The sequence below is a fragment of the Narcine bancroftii genome, chromosome 1, assembly GCF_036971445.1.
Source record: "Narcine bancroftii isolate sNarBan1 chromosome 1, sNarBan1.hap1, whole genome shotgun sequence".
In the NCBI taxonomy this organism is placed as follows: Eukaryota; Metazoa; Chordata; class Chondrichthyes; order Torpediniformes; family Narcinidae; genus Narcine; species Narcine bancroftii.
This window is the reverse complement of record NC_091469.1, coordinates 405,272,444-405,285,027: the sequence shown is the minus strand read 5'-3', so window position 1 is coordinate 405,285,027 and position 12,584 is coordinate 405,272,444. Positions and strand designations below refer to the sequence as shown.

General features: G+C 37.2%; 1 pseudogene; it reads right to left on the bottom strand.

Moving 5' to 3' along the window:
* Positions 1-7,362: 7,362 nt before the first annotated feature.
* Positions 7,363-8,278, bottom strand: LOC138759663 (T-complex protein 1 subunit zeta pseudogene; annotated as a pseudogene).
* Between the last annotated feature and the right edge of the window lie 4,306 nt (positions 8,279-12,584).

Below are 12,584 nucleotides of genomic sequence, written 5' to 3'. Positions count from 1 at the left end.
GGTACAGAAATGAGGGAACATAGATGAGCCATTAAGCCGAGTCAGCTGAATGTATCACCAGGTGAATTGATGCATTCTTCACAGGCATTGTCAAAATTTTGTGGGAGCAATGATAGTTAGTGTGGTGATACAACCACTACACTGGCCACACTCTTACCAGCCGACTGCAGAGAGCAACCATTGTATTTGCAGGTAGGAAACCTGGGAGGCTGGCCCCACCTGCTGCTGTCAATCACTGGCCCTTATAAAGACTCGAGCTGGCCCCTTTGGGAGCATTCAGACATGTGGAGCCAGGAGGGTACTGACACCTGGAGTGTACAAGTTTAAGCTAATTAAAGGCTGTTGTTCATTCTGTGGACTTTGTGTCAGAATTATTCACACAGCAGCACTTACAATTAGCATTTGCTTGTTCTATGAACTGCAGAAACTTCTGTGCAGCCTGAAGGAATTCTGTGACTCTTTTTCAGAAGCAGGTGGTGCCATCTAGGACTCAGGCTTGCAGGACAGCATTGTTGGCATGGATCTCAGCTCATACCACACTCACCATCCATGCCAGGCCATGGTCAAAATAAATTGCTGCAGCCTCATTTTTCCTAGTGTCCTGTCAACATTATCACCATGGACCTTTCTCAAGATACAGTGGGCAGTCAAAGTAACTCACTCACAAGCAATACTTTGTGCTATCAGAGGTCATTTTTCCAAAAGCTCCTTATGGAATACACAGAAATTTACCTTTAGATGAAGGTTAACTGCTCTAATCAAGCAGGAGGCTCCAGTATGTGAACCTGATCTCCTACATGATCCCAAATTTGAATTTCCTAATTGTAAAAACCCAGAACCACATTGCCTTTCTTTCTGAACTGCCAGCTAGCTTTGTGTGATTAGACCTCTATCTACACCTCATTCCTTGAATGGCTTACCCACCTGGGGATGACTAGATTTTTTATGACAATCTACCAGTCAGTATTGAAAGTCCATTAACTTTGCAAGAAGGGTAATTAATGGGAAGACTGAATGTAAAATATCCAGAGACCCCATTTGAAATCAGGGAGATTATTTTTATGTTCTGATTATCAACCAACATCATAACCGATAATATGTCTCATTGCTGTCTGTGCGACCTTGTTATTCACAAATTGCTTGTGACATTTTTTTAGTTTTCAACAGTGGCTTTATTTAAGAAGTAATTCAATCACTATAAAGATCAATTGCACAACCTGACATGTTGAAAGCTTCGATTTAATCCACTTTAATTTCTTTACATTTATTCTACTTTTCAATAAGTCATTCTGGTTGGATAATCTAATCTAAACATCTGAAATGTTAGCAGTGGTACCTTTTGTTAATTATGCTATTCCTACAAGTTTACTGCTTAATGCATTTGGACTGCCTGATGAAAATTAATAAATAACTGCATGAAAAATGATCTAGGATGGCACAGGTATGTTGTCACCATTTCAAGTGATAGAGCAGGAACAAAAAATAAAAAATCAGTATTGAATCTTGCCAGTAGGCATACTACAGAAAATTAGGTATGCTTTCGTTACAGAGATGCCTGCAGATGGAGCTTGTACCTCCAATTCTAGGAACCATTGACAGACTCCATGTCTTTTAATTTCCTAATGCTCCACCTGGCTCTTCCAAAGTCAGTCAACCTCAGATGTTGTCTTGCTCTGACAGGCAAAATACCTCAAAAATATATGTGCAAGCATTAAACTTGCCTATAGTGTGGCTATGGATTCAGAGATAGAGGGTGTTCATAATGTTATGATTCATGGTTTCTGCCACATCCTATAATTGAGCCTTACATCTTACCTACTTACCTGAATCTGCTCTCAAAGTATATTTCACCAGCCTTCTTTGCACTAATTAACTTCCCTAACCATTTCCACTTCTAGATGTTGGCAGAATTGGCAAGTGTAAGTCTGAATGAAGTTGACTGCATTCTCTCAGCACATTGTCCATCTTCTGAACTCCTGCTCTGTAACCATTATTTTGATTCAATTCAGTTAAATTAAAATTCAATTGTTTTTTAAATGTTTAAAGTTAAACTTAGACTTAAACTTAAGTGTTTTTATAGGCTCAGGGTAGGGTTCCGCTGCTTAACCCTTTGTATTTTCAATCCCCACCATGGCAACTGGAAAATTAAATAAATTGACTCGGAAAGTGATTTCACTACTAATTTACAGAGTTTCTTCAAAAAAGCTTTCTTAATTGAAAGCTACCTATACATCCAAACCTAATTCTGAGCCTCTGACATAATCTAACATGCCACTTAGTTCAAGGCAAATAATGAAGGGCTTTCAATATTAACCTTGCCAGGGATATCACCTCCCAAAAGAGACCCATACAATTGTTGCAAAACACCTGCTCATTTATTCCTGTCTATTTGTGAATAATCCAACCTATCCCTCATAGTGTGTAGTTTTGGTGCAATATGTTTGAGACTCAACTGCCCTGCAAAGAAGCCAAGCAGTCAATTCAAATATAGCAAACAACTTCAAACTCTTTAGAGGTTCAAGCAGTATTCGAACAAATTTGGGAACCGTACATGGAACACAACAGAGAGGGCCTACCGTGGACCTCCATCCCCTAAAATGACAGAATGAGAAGAAGACAAAATGAACAGACCCAGTGTGTAAAAGTAGATGACACAAATTTCTTGTTTACTTTCATTGTGTGATGACATTGTTTAATGGGTTTAATGTATTGTATATGTTGAACGTTTAGTGGGTAGGAAGGGGGGTGGGAAAGAGGGAGGGAATGGAGGGGGAAAAAGGGGAGAAAATGACACTGTGTATATTCAAGAGGAAAATGTTTGTGTGTATTTTGGTTAATATAGTTCATAGTGTTAAAAATAAATAATTTTTTTTTAAAAAGAAGCATTGCCAGGGAGACCAGAGCCTTTGAGAATTTTCTAAAATGAATGATTGCTAAATTGGTCACCAATTACATTTGATCCAAATTGTCTCAAAGTAATTTATCTATTATATTGCCATATTACACATGACTTAGATTCTGCTAAAAAAAATTAACTCTAGGATGAAACACTGTTCAGTGATTGACAGTTGCGCTATTCTTAGTGTCTGTGCTGTCATGAAGAGTCTTTGTTGTGTTCAGTCCTCAAAACTAAAGTTCTTCTGATTTTGTCAGCGACATGCTGCAGTTGTGAAACACTGCAGTAGGTCAATCATAACAGGATTCAAACTGCATTTTCACACCTTTAAAAAGCAACTCCAACTACAGCAGATGAACAGATTTTACTGTGTGCATTTAAAAATATTGAGGCTTTTTCTTCGATCATTCTGTTTAAAAAAATAGTTTCACATTCTGTTGCAGTTCTTCATTTTTTGTCCATACATGTCCATTCATTTTTTTGTCCATTCAGCTCCAGGTGACAGAATTTCGTTTTTAATTCAGTAAAACAGTTTATCATTGGATAAACAGGAAACACGTAGATCACAATCAGTGTTCACAACTGAAAGTGCAAATGATGAACCCTCTTTCATCTATCCACAAATTACTCTGCATTTTTTAGGTTAGAAGAGCCATTTTACATATTAGCAGCACTCCAGAGCATTCCAGAGAGAATTTCTTAGCAATAGATAAGTCAGGTTTAACTCAACTAGTTTTTATCAGGAACATATAACACAATATCATCTGAATTCTGACTGAGTGCTTTTCCGAATGATTCATTTTTTTGGCAGTTAACTCTAAGCTCACTGGTAATCAGGGACTTTCAATTATGTGAGATGTGCACACAAACTCCCAGCAAGAGTTTTATTTTGTTTTCTCCCCATTGAATGAATTAACTAAAGCTGGCAGGCATTCCTGAAAAAGAGAATAGTTTTCAGAGCTGTACAGCCCTTTTATGCTAAGTCCTGGAGCTGTATCTCAGTTTGAAGTTGATACCTCCTGTCTTCATGAAAATGTCTTATTTATCATGGAGGACACCCAATGCAAAAACTGAAAGCAACAAAAAATGTCACATTATTGTCTGCTGCTCTGATCAAAGATTTGTTTACATTAATACTATGATATCAAAAGGAAAAGGACAGATACTTTTACAAATACAAGTGCACACTGTGGGATGATTTTTAATCTCTGACAAGCAGATGCTGAGTGAAAGAGGAGTTAACATTCAATGTCGACTTACAACTTCCAAAGCTACTTAAGGTGCAAGCATTGCTCTGAGTCATTTGGAAGGGTTGTGAATTTTTTTTTCTTGGAATTATTTTATCTGCAAAGGACTTCAAAAACAATGTTGTGGAATGCTCAGGCATATGAGGGCAGATGCTCCAGGAATGGAGGTCCTCCAAGGTAAGTAAATCAAAGTTCACTTCTGTGATGCAAGGAGGAGCAGGGGTGGGATAAGGAAACCTAAATTCAGTACTATGGTTTATGCCTTTCTGGCCACTCCTAACTTGCTTTAAATTATTAGGGGTGTGTTGAAAATGTTTCATTCCAAATGTAGTCCCAATACAGTGTCCATTGCCCAGAATGAGAAAGGACAGAGAAACAACCTCATTGCCCTGAGAAGCAATTATTATTCTGCTCAAAGCTGATTGAAAGAGAATGACATCAATGATCTAGTCATAAAGTGCAGAAATATTCCCCAGCATTTTAGACTGGCCATCAAGAACATGCCTTTCTTAAATCCTAACCCTATTTAACTGGTAGCTTCCAATGCTTTAGTGTTCCAACTACTTATCTGAATACTTGTTAAATGTTGTGAGCATGCCTACCTCCACTATCCCCTCAGGAAGTGCATTCTCAGATTCAACCATTCTCTCTCTGAAAAAAAATCCTTATCCCACCATTTAGCTTAAATCTATGTCCTCTAGTGATGGACACCTCCGCTCAGAGGATATATTTCACTTAGTTAGCTATGGCCCTCATGTTTTCATATGCCTTGCTGAAGTCCTCCTCAATCTTCTCCGCTACAAGAAAACAGTCTTTATGATGTTTCCTTACTAGACAACATAATTGTGAAGCTCCACAGCACCTTCTCCAATGCAATCACTTCCTTCCTGTATTGTGGTGCATATATAACTTCCCACAGTACTCCAGCTGTGGTTTAAATAATGTTTGATATATTTGAACCATAACCTCTTTGCTTCAACATTCTATGCCCTGATTAACAAAGTTATATGGTAAACCACATTTTTTTAACTACCTTATCTTCAGGGATAATGACATGCATACAAAATATCTTCTATTTCATACTACTTCCTTCTATTCATTGTGTAGCCTAACCAGCTTTTCCAAAATGCATCATCTCATCTTTTTTATACATTCCATCTGTCATTACCTTTCTATTTTATCAAATGCTCTCGTTTCCTTGTTGTCAATAATCTGGTTAATTTTTGATTCATTTGTAAACTAATTCATACTTACAACATTCCATTTAGCAAGGGTCCCAAAATCCCCCTGATCACAGGCTCCCAATGACTCCATCATCAGTCTCTGTTTCTTTTAACCAAGCGAATCCCTTTTAAAAAAAATATTTATTGTATCATGATGCTTATATTAAAACATACAATTAATGAATAAAACAAAAAACCCCACAAAATACATACTTGATATTTTAAAATGAATCCTCTACAACCACCCCCCCCACCCCCCCAACCTACCCCAAAATAAAGGAAGAGAAAGAGGAGACCAAACTAATCTCTGATAAGCTTGTTCTTTCAAGAAGAATGACTTTACATGGTTTAACACTTAACCAACTTAATTTTCCTTAAGCAGCTTCAACCTACTTCAAACCAACAACTCTCACCATATACCACTTCTGGTTTCCCCGAACCACAGGCACTGCATGCTGGGAGGTGAGGTTTCTATTTACATGTATAATAATATATCTTTCCCCTTAATAAAAAATACAAAAGCATGATACTATAACAAGCACAATTACAGAATATGTGCAAGATACAGTGGACTAGACAACTATTGCCTTTATGAATTGGTTTTGCAACAATCGTAGAATATATCTTCATTGAACGGCAATGTTGTATTGCTTTTCTTTTTGAGGTTCGGCCCCAATGAATTTCACACCAGCAAAATGTCAGTCAGTTAGAAACACTGAACAATATAAATGTTACAGCAAAACTTGTCCTTTTTTTTAATCTGGTTCTCGTGCCTGACGTCAATATTCTTGCTCAGAAAATGCAGAAGTTATCATCATTTCTGTTCACTGGATAGTTCAAGTCTACTCCAGCAAGTTGACTGGTTTTAAGAGTATTCTTACTGAATTTTTCTGTCTCTTAAGGGTCACATCCAAAGTTTTGTGCAAGTACCTTGGGAATAATCAACAGAACATCTGCAAATGCTTGCACTCCCATCTGTGCTCTGCCCTTTACGTTGGCCTTGTATTTAATCAAAGCATCTGCCACACATCTATCCTCAATTGCAAACTTTACTGACTGAGGTTGTTGCATTGCTCAACAAGGGTGAACTTTTCTTCACCCAAGTTATGCTCATATACAAGTCCAGTATGGCCCAAGCATTATGAGGTAAGGATCAGCAAACACCAGAGAGCATATGTAGAAAGTTAAGGGAAGGAAGTTTAGGGGAGACATCAGTGGTAAGTTTTTTTTTTCACACAGAGAGTTATAGGTGTCTGGAATGCCTTGCCGGGGATGGTGGTGGAAGCTGAAACATTGGGGGATTTAAGAGACTCTTAGACACATAGAACATCCATTGGAGCGCTTTCATCCCTAACGTCGAAGTACTCGAGATGGCAGAGGTCGACAGCATCGAGTCCACGCTGCTGAAGATCCAGCTGCGCTGGGTGGGTCACGTCTCCAGAATGGAGGACCATCGCCTTCCCAAGATCGTGTTATATGGCGAGCTCTCCACTGGCCACCGTGACAGAGGTGCACCAAAGAAAAGGTACAAGGACTCCCTAAAGAAATCTCTTGGTGCCTGCCACATTGACCACCGCCAGTGGGCTGATATCGCCTCAAACTGTGCATCTTGGCGCCTCACAGTTTGGCGGGCAGCAACCTCCTTTGAAGAAGACCGCAGAGCCCACCTCACTGACAAAAGGCAAAGGAGGAAAAACCCAACACCCAACCCCAACCAACCATTTTTCCCCTGCAGCCGCTGCAACCGTGTCTGCCTGTCCCGCATCGGACTTGTCAGCCACACACGAGCCTGCAGCTGACGTGGACTTTTACCCCCTCCATAAATCTTCGTCCGCGAAGCCAAGCCAAAGAGACACATAGATGAAAGAAAAATAGAGGATTATGGTAAGGAGGATTTAGTACTTTTTTTAGGAAGGAATATATGGGTCAGCACAACATGGAGAGACAAAGGGCCCACACTGTGAGGTTTTTTTTGTGTTCTATGAAACTCTTTAGGTTATTTACTAGAAATCTTTATTTTTAAACCGGCACAAACTTTTCTTTTCAGTGCTATAATTTTATTAACTCTGTCATCAATGAACTTTCACTCCACTTGCACAAATTTGTTTCTCATCAGCACTTTAACAGAAGAATCCAGAATTTAATTCTCCCTTTTCATACTCCAGTGAAATGCACAGGTGAGAATGTAAGCATCTTCCACCCTTTTCTTCATGTCCAGGTGCCGAGCACCATGATCCAATACTATTCCCTTCACAAGGTGCGTCACTGTTTTTATTTTGTATTTTATCTCCATAATCTCAACCATGAAGAGATCCATCAACTCATTTGATTTCTTCACAGTCCGATCAACATCAACCACAGCCTTTGCCAAGACAGTTGCCAATTTGTGGTGGACCTTTACGTAACAATGTCCTGGTAACATTGATGAAAGTCTCTCTAACCTTTTCTTTGGATATTTTCACCTGCTCAAGAATTTCCAGGGCCTTCTCCTGATATTCTTGCAAATGGTGAGCCACCTTATGCTTCAAATGACTGATTTCATCCTCAAGTTGGGAAATGGTGTCCTGGGCATTAGTGGCCTCCATATTATACCTGTCTTCCATATCTTCTAACTGGCACTCAAGGGATTCATTCACTGTTCCCTTCAATGCATCAATTTCACATATCACTGTTTGGACTTGCCTGCGGTTCTCATTATTATCTTGTTTTGCCAAATGAAGAGCATTATTGTTACAAGAAGCAGAATCAGATATATCGACCAGCTCCTCACATAATCCTCCAATCCTAAAATATTGGTTGGAAGATGGATCCTGACTAAGGCTCTCAACAGTCCCTGCACCATCTTCTGTCTCACTTTCCATATCTGAAAATAGATCAAAGATGGGACCAAAGGTTTGAACATCTGTGTCCATTTGATTAAGTGTCTCTTGAAGCAGTTCATACAAGTGATTCCTTTGATGGTGATGAAAAAAGTGATTCTTTTGAAGAAACTCTAAATAAAGATTCCATCTCAGTTTCTGCCCTGCAGTAGTCTGTAGTGAATCCATAAATAATTCCTCCATTTACTTGTCCACTGTACATATCCTTCTTTTGGTATCCACTGCCTTTCAGCACCTTGCAAAGTGATTCTTCTTCCCACATCTTATAGAAGGACTTTCCATAGGCAGGACACATATTTGGAATATGTCTACCTCCGCACCTGCTGCATTTGCTGTTGAGCTTACCACTTGGCTTCATTGTTTCTCTGGGAAATTCCTGGTGTTCAGCCTATCTGTCTTCACTGTTGTGTCTATCCTGTGCAGCTCCTTAGCTTGTGCTCAAGTCGACTTTTCCAGTGGCAAATCTTTTTCACGCAACAGTCTTTCTCCAAGTCCATTTTCTGGGATTCCGCAAACTATTCTGCCTTCAATTAATGAATTTTTCAAATTTCCAAGTTCACAGGACTTACTCAGTTTGTGAAGCTTGGCTAAGTATTGGTCGAAGCTCATACCATTTTTCTGGTCACAGGAGAAAAGCTTGAATTTCTCATATGTAACATTTTTACTTTGGATAAAAATACTCCTCAAATCTTGTCATCAGAGTGTCAATGTGAAAGCTACCTCATCATTTTAAAAACTGTTATATATGTCCAGGGCATCTTCACCCATCACCTGCAGAAACATAGATACTTTCTGTTTTCCATCTGTCTCTTTTAGCCTCTAAATAAACATTGAATCATTGTTTGAAGCATTTTCAATTATCGGCTAGATAGCTGGTAAACTGGATTAGTGTGAGAGGACTTAACTTATCCATGCTTACAAACTATTTTCTTCTCTCTCTCACTCAGACACTTCTGACACCATGTTATGCTTTTGTTTCAAGAAGAATGGGTTTAACACTTAACTTACTTTATTTTCCTTGAGCTGCTTTAGCTGACTTCCAACCGACAACCCCCATCATATGCCACTTCTGGTTTCTGCCCAACCACGCACATTGCATGTTGGAAAATATACTTATTTAAAGCATAATAATGCAATCCCCTTACTGATTTTGCTGTACATGTTCCATAAAAAAGGTAGCAGTGCATCTTCTCCCATCACAGGCCTTTGGCCTGAAGAATGATTAGTGGTTAGTATTAGTTCTGATTCATTTGGGTATTACTCTTGCCTCTAAGTCACAGTCAATTGCTAATTCAGGGCTTGAACTGTGATATGTGTGAGTAAACATCATGTTTACTAAAAAAAAACTATATTTGTCTGTGTGTTGATCATTGAATAAATTAGATCCACCTATTAGATTCTCCATGATTCCTGTGTATTACGCATCACACTCTTCACATTATTCCACAATGAATGAGGAACCCAGAGGGACCTTTACATTACATTATCCAATGAGGATTGAAATGCATAGAAGCTGTCTGAAAGAGAAAAGTCATCTATCACTGTGACAAACAATACGTTACAGTGAATCTGAAAACAAAACACAAATTCATCATAGTGAACTCAATGTGTAGGTTTGAACTAATAAACCTTCAGTTTAAACATGAGCACAGGAGAAGTAAAGGGGAATTCATGTTGAGTATCAGAATGGTAGAAATAATAAACTCAGATTTAATCCAACTGTATCAGGAATCTTTGTATTCTTGATAAAATGCATAAATCCTTCCATTTTCATGCTGAGCCATGGAGATGTTCTGCAAAATAATCTGTCCAGGAATAGGTGAAATGGGGACTTCTTGAAAGTAATTTAAGATGATTATCTATAATGGGAATAGCTCGAGAAAATATATTAAACCCAAATAATTTTCTAAATTGAGTCCATATTCTCAATCTATTTCTCGTTAATGGTTACTGTCAATTTAGAAAAGGAAAATGTTAAAAAAGATCCTAAAATTAAAATTGACAACATAGAAGTTCTTTTTGGAAAAATTTGGTTCCATTTCTACCCAAGAGGGGTGATTCACTAACTTATCCAAATGTAATTTAAAAAGTAAATTACATATATTAATCACCCAATAATAGAATCTAAAATCTAGAAGTGATAAACCTCCATTCCTTTTAATCTTTTGAAGATGGGCTTTATTTATACATGTTTGTTTTCCCTGCCATATATAAGTAGAAATAACCAAATTAATGTTAAAAAAAAGAGTTAGGAATAAAAAATGGTGAAGCTTGAAAAAGATACAGAAATTTGGAAAAAAATGTTAATTATAATCAAATTAATATGATCCATCATTGTAATAAATAAATTATAGTAGTTATAGTAGTTTAATCTTATTGAGTAAAACCAAAAAAAATTCACTAAATTTTTATAACTTTTTGTAATTGTAATTCCTAAATATTGGAATTGATCTTTCAACATTTTAAAAGGAAATTAGAATTGCTTGCAAAAGATCTTTTTAAGGATACAAGTTCAATCTTATGTAAATTTAATTTATAACCCAAAAAATTACTAAATTGGGCAAACAAATTTAATATATTTGGGATAGAAATAACAGGGTTTGAAATAAAAAGTAATAAATCATCTGCATAAAGAGATATTTTATGTTCAATTATGCATCTAGTTATACCTTTGAATTATCTACACTGTCAAAGGATCTTTTTATTTGAGAATATGCCTTTTTTGAACAATAATCGGCCAAATTTAATCTTTCTAACAGACATTTTTTTCAGATATTTATGTTATACATTTTGTTCAGTTCAAACTTTATGATTTTTCTTGAATCTCAATGATTCATTTTTTTAACTTACTTTTTTCACAATGTTTTGATTTCAAATATTCAAAATGATTTATTGGATGTAAGATCAGCCTCAATGGCAGGGTTTAAGAAAACTGGGAACGAGATTTGAACATAGCATTTTCCAGAGGAAGATTGGTACTCTACTCAGCTTGATTAATGATTCCTTATTTTGTGCAAGGGACTGCTTATTACAATTTAAGATGGTACATAGAACACATACAGAACACATTTCGAAAGATTCTGGGAAGACATTTTCCAAACTTTATCAACTATTTTTATGATTAAAATAGAACCATGTCCATTGATTGCTTTGTTTGGTTTTTCACATGAGCCAGATATACCTCTGCCTGAAACACAGGAGAAAGCTTTAGCCTTTACCATACTGATAGCTAGACAAACAATTTTATGGAAATGGAAAGATGGTTACATGATGTACTATGTTATTTAAGCTTGGAGAAAATTAGATGCAACATTAAGTTTAGAAAGTTTCAATTTGTACGGATGTTGGGCCCATTCATAACATACTACCATGATTGGAAGAATTAAGACTTTTGAATGTTCCAGAGATTCTCTGTCTGATGTCTGGAGGTCTCTATTCAATCCACAATTTCCCTTTTCTTTTACAAAGGTTACCTTGTAAAAGTGAAGGGAAATTGGAGATGCAGGGTACATTAGATTTAGCTTTTAGGATTTTTTCATTTGTTCTTTTCTTTTTATCAATTTTTGTTTGGTTTGGAGATAAATTGTGGCAGGTTTTTTTTTAGTGTAAATCACAAAAAGATACAAATACTTCAAAACAGATCTCATTTAAAATGCCAGAGCTCTGCTCAAACCAGACAGTCCATGCTCCAAGTGCCTTTGCAAAAACTTTGAAGAATGCCTACAAGGACTTCACGAGTAGGTGTTAATTGGACCTGCTGTGGAAAAATGAATTATTGTTTTGGAAAGCAACAGATGAACGAACTCAGAAGATTGGGTCCCGTGCCACAGTCTGAGTACAGTTTGCTGTTCTAAGAGGGACATGTGCTTTTTTTTTCCTGAGAGAAAGAGAAAGAGAGAGTTCAATTCTACAGTTCTACAGTTCAGCAGCAGCAGATGGGACTGGAACAGGACAAGCTGACAAGCTTCTGAAAAGACCCCATTTGGAAGATGGTTTGTGAGTTCTTAGTTCAGCCTGAAAAAAGCCCTTGTGGTCCATACAAAATGAGATGGCTGGCTGTATAATGTTTCACTTGAAATAAGTGTTACAAAAAGGAACTCTGTGGTGACCTGAAAGAAAGAGGTTATCATCTGGAAAACCCTGAAGCATCGATCTCAACATAATCATTTTGAAAAATAAATGGAAAATTATGGAAAAGTGATGCATTCCAAGTGCAAAGAGACAAGTCTGAGAGAGGGTTACCATCTTTATATTGTTGATAGACAGCCATTTAAAATTAACATAATGCATGTGGGGCCAATGCATCACCATTGAATGAACTACAGAGGAAGTCATATAA